Below are 13,589 nucleotides of genomic sequence, written 5' to 3'. Positions count from 1 at the left end.
CCTGATGGTCTTATAACCAACACCATTGAGTTTGAAATGAAAAACTGGCCATAAAACATGCATCGCATAACCTTAGTAAAGTTGGGCTCATGTGGTGACCTTTGGTGACCTGACCTGTGACCTGACCTGGTATGACCAGTGACCTCTAATAGCAACATATGTACTAGACAACTGACGCCTTATCGCTGATTTTCGACAAAATGCGTTTTACTCGGTGTTATAGCGTTTTCCCTAGAAGCCCCGTGAACGGTTAAACATTTTATCTTTGACCTAACCTGTGACGTCATCGGTGACCCCGAGGTCAATAAAATTTGGTTTCCCTCGACAAATTTGACAGGGCTATCGAACGCCGTTTGAATTTTCCGGATCCGTCCAGTAGTTTCGGAGATACGGGGGGGGGAAATGCCCCCCCCCCCACCGCGCGGAAGGTGGCTGGTAGGCCCACCGCCTGCCGGGTTAACCATACTGGCACCATTCAATCGAATCTATTTACATCTTGATGGTTGTTTTTTCGAATCCTCGGAATGCACCGAGTGGTGGTAAACCTGACCTTTGATACAAGCCGGATCTTGTGACACCAAATGCACTTTCAGGTCAGGTCAGGTCACTGACTTAGGACGCTATAAATAAACCTCTGCATGCTCCTAGAATTTCGAAACTTCACAAGACCTTCAGTGCCAGGGGATCTTTCACAGTGAGATGAAACTTTTGACTCTTGGCAGCCTCTCGAGCCCCCACAAGTTGCATGGATCGGATTTTTACTAAGGGTCACCCGAGGTCAGGTCGGTCACGTGACCTCAACATCATAAGTCTATGGAGGAAATATGGAAACTGCTATTTAGCACCGAAAATGCATGGGATCGTGAATTTATATAATACTTGCAAGGTCCGACACATAACTTTGCATTGTTGGCCTTAGTGACGTCATATGACGTCTCACGTCATTAAGGTCATCAAAGTTTTAAGTAAATAACTCCCCATCAAATTAAGCTAGTGAGTCGGGAAAGTCCCTTATAGACTTGGAAAGACCTGGTGAATTAAATGGATAGCAATATCACCTCCTTCGATCAATTTTGTGACCTGAGGACCTGCTCGACCTGACCTTGACCCAAGGTCAACACCATAAGCTGACGTTTCCCAAACAAAAAGCATATCATTCGACGCGTCTTATTGCCACAAGCACGATGGTGCCAAAATGGGTTTACATCTGGGTGGTTTCAGCCATCCCGAGGCCTTCAACAGGGATGCCCTGCCTCTGCATCGATATTCGTGTTAGTGGTAGAGCTAATCAAGATTCCTTTACTACTGGAGCTAATGGAGCTAATGGCCATTAAGTTACGTGCAGCGCCACAGGTAAAGGGAATTAAAATAGTTGGAAACGAGTTTAAGATCTCGCAGTATTGTGACGATACTACCCTTTTCGTAGCAGATTTAGCTTCAGCTGATGAAGCCGTTAAAATCATTCACGATTTCGGCAATGTATCGGGCCTGCAGTTGAATATGGATAAGTGCGAGTTTATGTGGATTTGAGAGAACAGAAATTGCATCGTGCCAATATGTGGACGCACACTCGCTAGGCAAATTAACCCGGCAGGCGGTGGGCCTACCAGCCACCTTCCGCGCGGTGGGGGGGGGGATTTTTTTTGCCCCCCCCCCCTCCGTATCTCCGAAACTACTGGACGGATCCGGAAAATTCAAACGGCGTTCGATAGCCCTGTCAAATTTGTCGAGAGAAACCAAATTTCATTGACCTCGAGGTCACCGATGACGTCACAGGTCAGGTCAAAGATAAAATGTTTCACCGTTCACGGGGCTTCTAGGGAAAGCGCTATAACACCGAGTAAAGCGCATTTTGTCGAAAATCAGCGATAAGGCGTCAGTTGTCTAGTACATATGTTGCTATTAGAGGTCACTGGTCATACCAGGTCAGGTCACAGGTCAGGTCACCAAGGGTCACCACATGAGCCCAACTTTACTAAGGTTATGCGATGCATGTTTTATGGCCAGTTTTTCATTTCCAACTCAATGGTGTTGGTTATAAGACCATCAGGTACGGTTTAGGTCACTTTCGGGTGGAGGTCATGTCAAGGTCAGGTCAAAAAAGGTCAAATTTCAAAGTTGATATTTTTGCATAAAATGGGTATCGATTCGATGCAGCTCGTCACGGGGAGTCTAATGGTGGTCTTTGTTTTGCGCTACGAGGTCTAGAATTGCTAAAAATTGAGTTTGAAAATTTGGCGTCATCAATTTTGAACAGTTTTTTTCGCTATAACTTGGCCAAAAAAAGAGGTATCGATCTCAAATTTGGTATGTAGATAGAAGGCAGTAAGGACTATCACATATATTCCGATTTTTTCGAAATTAAAAAAAAAATGGATTTTTAGGCTATTATATTCAAAATATATTTTTTGATTTTTGGGAGTCAAAATCCAAAAAATTCGAAAAACCGAAATAGCAGTTTTGTAGCCCTTAAGATTCCACACCTTTTATGTCTGAAACATTTTTCTGTATCTCTAAAGCTGTAGGCCTGACAGCTCTTCCCGCGAAACCTTTTTTTGGGTCGAAAATGGCAAAAATGACGTCACTCTGACGTCATTAGCGGCCAACCTATCATAGCCTTTGGAAAAAAATTTTTGGTCACCATGTGCGCTAGTTGCTCCCGGGAGGGTACTGAAAGTTAGGTGACGATCGGCGCAGCGGTTCTCGAGATATATTGAAAAAACTAAAGGGGGGGGGGGGCAAAAAAATGCCCCCCCCCCCACCGCCTGGAAGGTTAAGGTGTTAGGTGCAGTATTCAGCGCGGTACGTGATTGTGAGGACGACAACATGCAAAAGGTGACTTTAAAAATACAGAACACCCTTAATCAATGGTCACAGCGCGATTTGACGATCAAGGGAAGGATAGTAATAGCTAAGTCTCTTGTCATATCACAGATGATTTATATAATGTCGGCTATTCGCGTAAAGAAAAAGCATTTGCAAGCCATCCAGACAAAAATTATGAAATTTTTGTGGAGAGGTAGGCCACCGAAAGTAGCTAGGGACACGCTATTCCAAAATACGGAGATGGGATGACTTAGTGCGCCAAACGTCTTAGCTATACACAGGGCTATGAGAGCCTCATGGGTCGGAATACGAGTATATATTCCCGACCGGGGCTGAGAAAATGCGTTTTATTCACTGAGGTTTTTGTGCGGAGGACCGAGTGCCGGTAGGCACGAGGTCCGTAGCAAAAAACCGAGGTGAATAAAACCGGCCCCCGGTCAACAGATCTGGCAGCACAAATCTAGTCGAATACAAAATTTCTGCTAGGTCCATAGACTGTAATGTTAAATCGGCCATATTTAAGGCTTATTTGTAGATAATTGCAAAGGGATAATGGAAAAAAACGAGATGCTATCTTATTGGAAATTTCATCTTCAGTTTCCCACTTTTGAAGTGTTTTTCGATTCGACGAACGCAAATCATGTTCCCAAGAGGCTGAAGGTACCTAACCGTGTTTCACATTAAACCGAATGGCAAAAATCGATTTTTTGGCGAAATTGGCCATATTCAAGAACGAATCATTAGGAATCTAGACAGGAATAAGAAAATCTCGAGATGCTATCTTGTAGGAAATTCCATCTTCTATTTCCGACTTTTGAAGTGTTTTTCGATTTGAGGTACGCAAATCGTGTTCCCAAGAAAGGAAGTTAACCATGTTCTACAGTGAGTCAATGACATATTTCTAATTTTTTAGGGATTATTTCTTTGCTAATATTTGTCAAACAGTTCAGTGCGATAGTCCATTGCAAAGCTGATCACTGCCTCTGACATCGGTCTCTATATTCTTTTTTGATTGCATAGCGGGAAATCCTGTTCCCAAGCAACTGAATGTTAGCCTCTTTCCTCTTGCTGGGTTCGAATCCCACTTCAAAATCTTTGAACTGTGTGTGATATGAAACGGTGATTAAGATAAGATCTAACAAAAAGGGAGGCTAAGTTTAGACTCAAGGAATGCGAATAGTTAGGTATCAATTTGCATTCCACATTTCTTTATGGGGAATATTTGTTTTGGATCCCTAAATAGCTGTTCCTGGCACCTAATTGCTGACTAGCACCAAAAAGCTTACTAAACCCTAATAACTGAATCTGGCACTAAAATGCTGACAAGTAGCCTTATGTTGCCAGATTGTCTAGTCGGAGTGGTTGCTGAATTGGCACCAGAATTGCAATATTCAGCACCTATATCCCTTCGCCTTTACCTAGCCTATTTGTGGCCCTTTTCTCAGATTCGTTTAACCATATCAGACATAAAATTTACATTACATTCATGACACGCTTTTGACAATGGAAAACATAACATTTGCGGCCCAAGGGGCATACGCAGGCGAACATATGACCAGAAAAGTCGGAGTTTCTTAAAACAAGCGGGTATCTGGACAAGTTTTCGTCTGGCATTTTCCTTTTTTACGCAGAACTACACATCTTTGTCCGTAGATTTTATCCGTGCGGTAGTCGATTACACGCGATATCCGTCTATCTGTAAAGCTCTGATGCCCGTGTTGGCACACGGCGGCCCCGCGCCTGAACCCAACTGGCTGTGCCCGCCGCCGGTGTCGAACTCCGGCCTGCGGCCATCCGAACACGCAGTATCACATCTCCGGCCATCGAATCGGCAGCTCCATCTCTGGCCCAGCTCCAAATGCAGCCCCCAGCCCAAACACATACACACACGCTTGCTACACTTCGTATCGTTTCGCACGTCTCTCTACGCCCAATCCACGCGGCCCTCTCTCGACTCTTCCTCACGTGGGATCTGCCGGCCGGCCGGCCAGACAGGGCGAATTCTCTTCTGCTACGTGCTGTCAGCAGAGTTGGCCTACGTTACGTTATTTTGAAGTTTTCGGTAACCCGTAGCTGTCAGTACCGTTTCGTAGCGTAGTTGGGATGTTTCGGTAGCGTAGTACGGAAAATAATAGAATAACGTAGGAACTACGAAATGGATTCCGTAGCAATTACAGATCAGCTGTATTTGTATAAGGTACATAATTTTTTTTTCAGTTTACTCATATCGTCACCAGACCTCCGGCCGTTTACACGGATGTGAGACGCCTGCTATATGAATACCACGTCTTTCTTCCGGCCGGACCGACACCGGGGATTTCCCACTGGGGAGTCCCTGGGAATTCCCTGTCGGAAGTCCAGCGCATCTAGCGAGTAGCGCGTAGGCACCGCCGCACCGACGATGCTGCAAAGCCGGCGATCATTGTGCGCAGTATTTGGCTTACTAGAGACTAACCGTTTCCACTGGGTAGTGGATGATGAGATGATGACATATTGCATAACGTAGTACGATAAAATAATTTGCTGCGTTAATTAACAAATACCGTAATTCAGTAACGTAGCAATATATAACGTATCGTAATTCGGTATCGTAGTTTTGGCCAGAAAAGCAAACGTAGCGTAACGTAGTGCGTAACGTAGCGTAGCGCAGGCCAACTCTGGCTGTCAGCCGCCGGGCTCATCCAGCCAGCGTGTCTGAGTCATGCCTTGGAATAAAACTGGACTGGCAACTATATAAACTAGATGTCATGGAATATTATGCCAAATAGCTGTTGTTGTTGTTGTCGGTCCCCGCAGCCGCGGCGAAGCCGCGGTGTAGCCTTAGTGGCTCTGGAGGGCCCTGAAGCTCTCTGGTGGAGACCGCCTCCTCGAGGTGGAGAGTGGAGACGGCGGAGGCTCATCCCGACGCCGTCGCCGAGCTGGTGCCCCCGGCCCGGTACATCAAAACGGTCTCCAAAAGTGCCCCCTCCGAGGGGTGCTCCTGGCGGCGGCTACCACTACCGGCTGCCGCTGCATCGCTGCGCCAACCTCTTATGCCAAATAGCTCGACTCGACAGTGCTGCCACCTACTTTCCTCCTAGATAGGTGCTACGTTCAGCATTTAGAGCAAGCAATACCGAAGAATTAGTGCCAGAAACAGCTAAATTAGGTCAACTTTGGCCGTAGGTGCTGGATATCGCCAAATAGGTGCTGGCGACCAAGTTTAGGCTGGAAGAGCTATTTAGTGCCAGAAATAGCTTTTTTAGGACGCGATTAAATGGCGTCCTTTCTTTATTACTATGTACACGATTACATGACCACGTGATATTTAACCCTCGCCGGCACAGGGGGGGGGGGGGGTGATGCAACCCCCTCCCCTAAGGGTTTTCGCGAATAACTCGCGTAAAAATCGGCCGATCGCGACCAAACCTTGAGTACCCTCGCAGTGATCAATTTTACACCTACCCTAAAAATTTCATGACCCTGACCCAAATAACCTTTGACCTGTGAACTACTTTCGGGACCATGTTTGGCCGGAATCGCGATTCGGCGTATGTCGGCTCGCATTAGCCGCGCGTTTGCAAGCTTTTCGTGATTTCAAACGTTCAAACATGTGATTTGATGTTGCTCCCATGCATTAGGGTGGATGTCAAGATCACCTGAAGGTCAGGTCAGGGCATTGACCTTTGGTGACCTCGGTTCACTTTTTCGAGTTTTACATGTTTCTAGGCTAGTTTTCTTAGCTGATTTCGAACTTAGCAACCATTTGAACATTTACGAAGTAGTTTTGGTGCCTTCGTAACATGTTGCGAAGCTGTCAGAGGCGGTTGACACGTATTGCGAATACCCGTCACGACCCCTACCGGTTGACCTGACCTGACCTGACCCGACCTGGTCTAAATACTTAAGGATCAAAACTGTGATCAAGGATCATCTGTGATCAAAACTAACACGATATTCGTGAGCAGCACCCCCGAAAACCCCATAGCAACCACACTTTGCGACTTTCTAACATGTCCCGATTTTCCGATTTTCGGGTCATTGACCTGACCTGGAAGGTCACCCTATGACCTAGGACCTTAAAATTGGATATCATCGGCTTCCTCTCGTGACGGGCAACACGCTCGTTTTTTCTGCGAAGCTCTAGCTCGATCAGGGGCCAAACGCGATGGGGGGGGGGGGGTCGTACAAACCCCCCCCCCTCGTGCCGTCGAAAGATGCAAAATGGCCTGTGCCGGCGAGGGTTATAAAATCGTTTGAGATTAGAGACACTAATATGTGCAATGTGCATATAGGTACTCATTGCAGTGCTGATTGTATAATGCGTTCCTTTAGACGTTGATGTAATTTTCTTTGGCGAAAAGTTAAGATCGTTACTAGTATTACTACAAAGGAGATTTTATTCTCCAAGTGGTACCGCACTTTCGTCTTTCACTTACAGGACATATATTTTCATTTTAGTCTTAATTGTGCAAGGTGTTCTTAAAAAGAAAACCATCACAAACATATTATGTGTTGAATACACCGTCTCATCAATTGATACGACCAATATGCAATATACATAGGTACATACATCTTTATGACGTATGTGCAGTGCTCGTCTCTGTTGGTCCAAGCGAAATAGTTTAATACATAGGTATATTCATATGTATTGTGCGCCACTGCCAAACCGATAACCACGATAATGTCGACAGATGCGACGCGTCACCCAACTTTGGGACAACAACGCCATAATTGTTTGAGAAATGCTGAAATTATCAGGTCACATAATGTATCACATGACATGAACGATTCACACCGGATCAGGTACACATTGAACAACAGCCTTCAGGGTCGAAGGTGACATAATCGGCTCAAACAACTGGTTACGCGTTCGCACGCATGCCTGTCAGGCCGTGCCCCACAGACCCACAGCTGAAGCACAGTGCAGTGGCCAGGGGAGACGCCAGGCAGACACACCCAGCTGTGGCGCTAGCAAGGTGTGTATTGTTTTCGCTTCCGGCTCTCCCGGTACGCTCCCCCCCCCCCCCCAGCACGGCGCAGGTTAATAAAACATTAGTTATTTGAGGAAAATATGTATTATTCCACCTTTTGCAATACAAAAGTTCGCATTTAAGATGAGAATGAACCTGATTAAAAGGCACAAAGTTGTATTGATCATTTAGTAACATTTTCAAACGTTTCTTCTCTTAACAGAAACATCATCAGTGATTCAATAAATCGTTACATTTCGATACATAGTAACAAGCAATCAGCGCGGTGAGCGAGTGGCACAGTATCGCAAGTCTAATTCAAAAATTCACAAATCACCTAGGGGGTCACTATGCTCTCAAGAGCTTAGTTTTTAAGATAGATACGATTTTTTTGCATGAGGGGACTCAGAATGAACAGGGCTATCAAGCTGCTATCTCGGATTATCAAAATTTTGAAAATTTAGAAAGTATACATTTAACTATCAAAATATATTTTTCCCCAATTTTTTTTTTTCAAAAAAGTTTTTGATTTTTTCGAAAAAAAAACGGAATATATGTGATAGAACACATACCGGTGACCTACTCTAGGAAGTTTTGGCCCGCTATCATCAAAAATAGCCAAGGTATACGCTTTATAGAAAAAAAAATATGTCATTATCAAATTTTCCAATCATTTTTTTTTTTGTACGTTTTTGACATCGTACACTTAAATAAATAGCACCATCGTGTTCCTGAGCTCAAGCTGCATCTGATAGATACCTTTTTTGTTGAACAATTTCAACTTCAAAATTTGACCTTTTTTACCTGAAAATGACCTGACCTCAGCTTTTTTTGGCTGAAAATGGCCTGATATGACACAGACGACACTGATTTCGAAATCTATGGCCTAACTATGGACCATACAACATGTGTCACGTGACCGATTAAATAGAATATTTCCATGACCCAGGATGACCTGCCCGTGACCTGAAAAATTCGAAGTAAAAGTTTGGTACCCTCAGGGTATCTTAGACATATATTCATATATTCATGAGTGTGTAAACCAAAAATGAGCCTGATCCGACTTTTGAGCCGGCGGCCAGAGCTCAAGTAGTTAACAAGCCAAAACGTCGATAACTTTTACTTTGACCTGACTTGTGAAGTCATCGGTGACCTCAAGGTAAATAAAATTCGACAGTTTTTCCAGGACTATCAGACGCCGTTTGAATTTTGACAATCGGCCCAGTAGTTTCGGAGTTAGGAGGGGGGGGTCTATAAATAGCCCCCCCCCCCAGTGGGGCGCGTTATAAAAAGACCCCAGTGGGGCGCGGGGTAATTCGTCCCATATTCCGGGAAAACATTGAAAAATGATGAGACCTCCACCCAAATATTTGGCAAAAGTCTTAAAAATTTGAAATCAACTACGCAATATGCTAATAAATGCAGAAAACAGCAACAAACACATGTTTTACTCGCCACTACCCTCCCGGGACCGCCATACTCCTTCCCGACAATTCCGCACTGTAAACAAAGTCTGCCGGTATCAAACAAGCATGGCCCGTCACTAAAGTACTTTTAAGAATATTTACTTTTCGTTTTTGATGCTTTTTGCTTACAAAATGTCTGATAAGGTGTTATAAAACCATCGTTTTTCGGTAATTTTTTTGTCAATTTTCCACGACTCATTACCTACTTATGGCGAATTGAAAGCGACCAGGGGCGATAGTCGCATTTGCCTCAAGTTCGGTGGAAATCGGTAAGTCCCAACATATTCGCAACATTTTCTATATTTGGGTACGATTATCAGCGTACCCATTTTTGAAATATGCGTACCCATATATCGAAAATCCTTTCAAAAATGGAAGGCTTCCAAAAATGGAAGATTTGAACACAGTTTCCCCAACTGATATGGTCTGGGAGCCAGTACTGGCGAAATTATATTGATATTGCGCCGGTATAGAAGGCAAAATGAAGGTTGTGGGAGGGTGTGACATTACTTTTGAGACACCCTGTGCTGTATGCAGCCGGTATACTGAGGTTTATGCATGGGGCTGATACAATTTTTAACATTATTCAGCACACAATTTATTTGTGTCGCTGAAGTAGAAGGGGGCATTACGCTGAAGTGCGGCATTACGCACGTTGTTCACAACACGGGCGGCTGTGTCTGCGCGCGCCACACGTTCCACGCTGTCGGGTGCATTAGAATTACCAAATTATCGTCTATCAATGTCGAGACGAGCTTTTTCCTACCGAGCGGCAACCTCCTGGAACCACCTCCCACCCACCACCACTAGCTCTGCCGGAACACACGCTGAGTTTCTTCGCCACCTTGCTGCCTAGCGTTTTTGCCTTCTGTCATATCCGTGAAAATTGTGACGCGCTTGATGCTTTGCACTCATCAGTCTACTGCGGCAGTGTTTGTGCATGTGTGCGTGTGTGGGGGGGGGGGGGGAGGGGTTAGGTGTACCATGTCTTTTGTGTGTGTGTGTGTGTGATCGAATCAAATACTAAACCATGCAATGGAATGATTCGAAATACATTGAACTGAACTGAAGTAACCATTGGCAGCAACGATGGCAGCTAATCTTGCGGAACCGAGTACGTTGCCGATATCAGACGTTGTTTTTCAGATGGCAAATATCTGACAGATAAAATAAAGATGATAGCTGCTGCATGGGTGGCTAGCCCAAGTGGTCCAGGAATAATAATTGATCATTGCACAGTCCCCACCAAAGTTATCCGAGTCGTTATCAAACCAGAGACTGAAGTTGTACGGAGTTCCGTCGGTCCAGGTCCACGAGGAAGTGCTGTTGTGTCTCGACAGGCCGATCCAGCTGTATTTCTTGCCCCCATCGCTATATACTGAAACCTCCTCCGCGACGAATGTGTTCTCTTCGGCGTCATGGATGGAAACCATCGTTGCGTCGGGATGAACCGTGGTACACACGTTGGACACGTCATCCCAGTGAAGACCATAGTCGGAGAGCCAGTAGCATTTGTCCCTGTATTGCTTCCATTCTGGGGAAGGGCAGTAGCCAGCGGCGGCGGCGACGGCGGCGGACACCAGCGTCAGGCGCAGAGTCCACTGCAGCATGATGACGGTAATTACGTCACTGCTGACGTCCTGACGTCACTCCTGGGTCTTGGTACCTGTGGGTAAAACAACGGTGGCTACTAAAAGCAAAAACAAGACAAAACCGACAAAGTTGTAAACTTCGATAATCGAACCCACAAAGCCCACATTGTGTAAAATGGGCTTTGGTGTAACTCAAAAAAAAAAAATGGTGTAGTAAAATGTGTGCAGGTTTGTAACTCATGTAGGGGAAGTGGGGGGGGGGGGGAACACCCCCCTAAGCTTTTCGCCAAAATGAGAGAATAAGTCTCTTGGTAGTTATTGTCTTGGTTACAATATTTAAACATTTTCTCACGTGTTTTAGGTAGGTACTTATTTTGCATGCCGCTAAAAGGTGTTCATGCATCACGACTTTTAAAAATACCTTGCATATTTGCCGCCTACAAAATGTGTGGCTAAGACTACGGCCTCCACCGGTGGTAGTCTTAACCCTATTCCGGGCTGGGGGCCTTTAACCTTCCAGGCGGTGGGGGGGGGGCATTTTTTTGCCCCCCCCCTTAGTTTTTTTAAATATATCTCGAGAACCGCTGCGCCGATCGTCACCAAACTTTCAGTACCCTCCCGGGAGCAGCTAGCGCACATGGTGACCAAAAATTTTTTCCAAAGGCTATGATAGGTTGGCCGCTAATGATGTCAGAGTGACGTCATTTTTGCCATTTTCGACCCAAAAAAAGGTTTCTCGGGAAGAGCTGTCAGGCCTACAGCTTTAGAGATACAGAAAAATGTTTCGGGCATAAAAGGTGTGGAATCTAAAGGGCTACAAAACTGCTATTTCGGTTTTTCGAATTTGTTGGATTTTGACCCCCAAAAATAAAAAAATAGATTTTTAGAATATAATAGCCAAAAAAATCCAAAAAGTTTTTTGAATTTCGAAAAAACCGGAATATATGTGATAGTCCCTACTGCCTTCTATCTACATACCAAATTTGAGATCGATACCTCTTTTTTTGGCCAAGTTATAGCGAAAAAACTGTTCAAAATTGATGACGTCAAATTTTCAAACTCAATTTTTAGCAATTCTAGACCTCGTAGCGCAAAACAAAGACCACCATTAGACTCCCCGTGACGAGCTGCATCGAATCGATACCCATTTTATTCAAAAATATCAACTTTGAAATTTGACCTTTTTGACCTGACCTTGACCTGACCTCCACCCGAAAGTGACCTAAACCGTACCTGATGGTCTTATAACCAACACCATTGAGTTGGAAATGAAAAACTGGCCATAAAACATGCATCGCATAACCTTAGTAAAGTTGGGCTCATGTGGTGACCCTTGGTGACCTGACCTGTGACCTGACCTGGTATGACCAGTGACCTCTAATAGCAACATATGTACTAGACAACTGACGCCTTATCGCTGATTTTCGACAAAATGCGTTTTACTCGGTGTTATAGCGCTTTCCCTAGAAGCCCCGTGAACGGTGAAACATTTTATCTTTGACCTGACCTGTGACGTCATCGGTGACCCCGAGGTCAATGAAATTTGGTTTCCCTCGACAAATATGACAGGGCTATCGAACGCCGTTTGAATTTTTCGGATCCGTCCAGTAATTTCGGAGATACGGGGGGAGGGGCAAAAAAATGCCCCCCCCCCCACCGCGCGGAAGGTGGCTGGTAGGCCCACCGCCTGCCGGGTTAAGGTCCCCCCCCCTTCAGGTTTTTCTTGTGCAATTGCTAAACGCCGCAATACTGAAAGCTCATACTCGGTGACTTTTCTTAAACATTCATTGCGCACATTTTGACAAAAAAAGTTACCGGGTCAGGTCAGGTCAGGTCACCAGAGGCGGTTTGTTGACCCCACCTCAGAAAAGTTTGCAATCACGCCAGAGCTAGAGTTTTTGACTGATCAGTTTCTTCTCTTCAGGCTTTAGTTAGGGTACCAGTATAGGCAATTTCTATATCTCAGAATTTTTATATCTGTGACCTGAGGTCAGGCCAGACTCGTGACCTTTACATTGCAAGCCTATGGGAAAATATTGAAATGCCTCCTGCTTCGTGTCAAAACCACACAATTCTTTCAGTATTATGGAAGATTATCTCATCGGTGATGATCCTGGTGCCGCTTATTGACAGGGGCACCGGGAAAGGTCATCTAAGGTCATGTCACGTCATAAATCGTTTTTTGTCAATAAACCACGACATGATGGTGCTCAAGACTTGTAAATGGTACCAAACTGCTCGCCTGGTCAAGGCGCGTCGTTTGGTATGCAGCATGACCATACCCCACAACCTCATTGGTGATCTGACCTTGACCTCGGGTCAAATTTCAAATTGACCTGTGAAGGTCATCGCATACTTATTTCGCATTGCCTCGACGAGAGCAACAAAAAATGTATTAATTTTATGTCTCTATGTTTCTTAGTTCAAAAGTTATAAGTTGTATAAGTAATTAGTTCCTTAGTTGTATTACCCTTTATAAAAATCAAAACGTCCGTAGGTGCATCTGTTTGTCGTATTAACTTTTGGAGGGGGTGGGTTCGGTGGTTTGCACGTGGCAGGCGCATCTTTGCCGCATGTTGGGCCGCGGCCGGCGCCGAGCAGAGGGCACGCGCCTTAGACTGACTTCTTCGCTTGCAAAACTGAGCGAAAAGCATCAGAGCCGGGAGGTCATTGGCCTTTGGCAATGAACACCGGCGCAGGGCACCGCCCGCTTAGAGGCATTGCCAAATTTATTCTTGCAATAACTCAGCCGC

The 13,589-nt window shown here is 45.1% G+C and overlaps 1 long non-coding RNA gene across 1 annotated transcript in view; it reads right to left on the bottom strand.

Annotated features, from left to right (window-relative positions):
* Positions 1-7,434: 7,434 nt before the first annotated feature.
* Positions 7,435-13,589, bottom strand: part of LOC122371269 — a 60,200-nt gene continuing 54,045 nt past the window's right edge. Inside the window, exon 2 of the long non-coding RNA XR_006254705.1 lies at positions 7,435-10,910. This is a non-coding gene — a long non-coding RNA (uncharacterized LOC122371269). The remainder of the gene's footprint in view (positions 10,911-13,589) is intronic.

This window comes from Amphibalanus amphitrite, unplaced genomic scaffold (genome assembly GCF_019059575.1).
Source record: "Amphibalanus amphitrite isolate SeventyFive unplaced genomic scaffold, NRLGWU_Aamphi_draft 001224F_arrow, whole genome shotgun sequence".
NCBI classification, from domain to species: Eukaryota; Metazoa; Arthropoda; class Thecostraca; order Balanomorpha; family Balanidae; genus Amphibalanus; species Amphibalanus amphitrite.
This window is presented reverse-complemented; position numbering and strand designations above follow the sequence as displayed.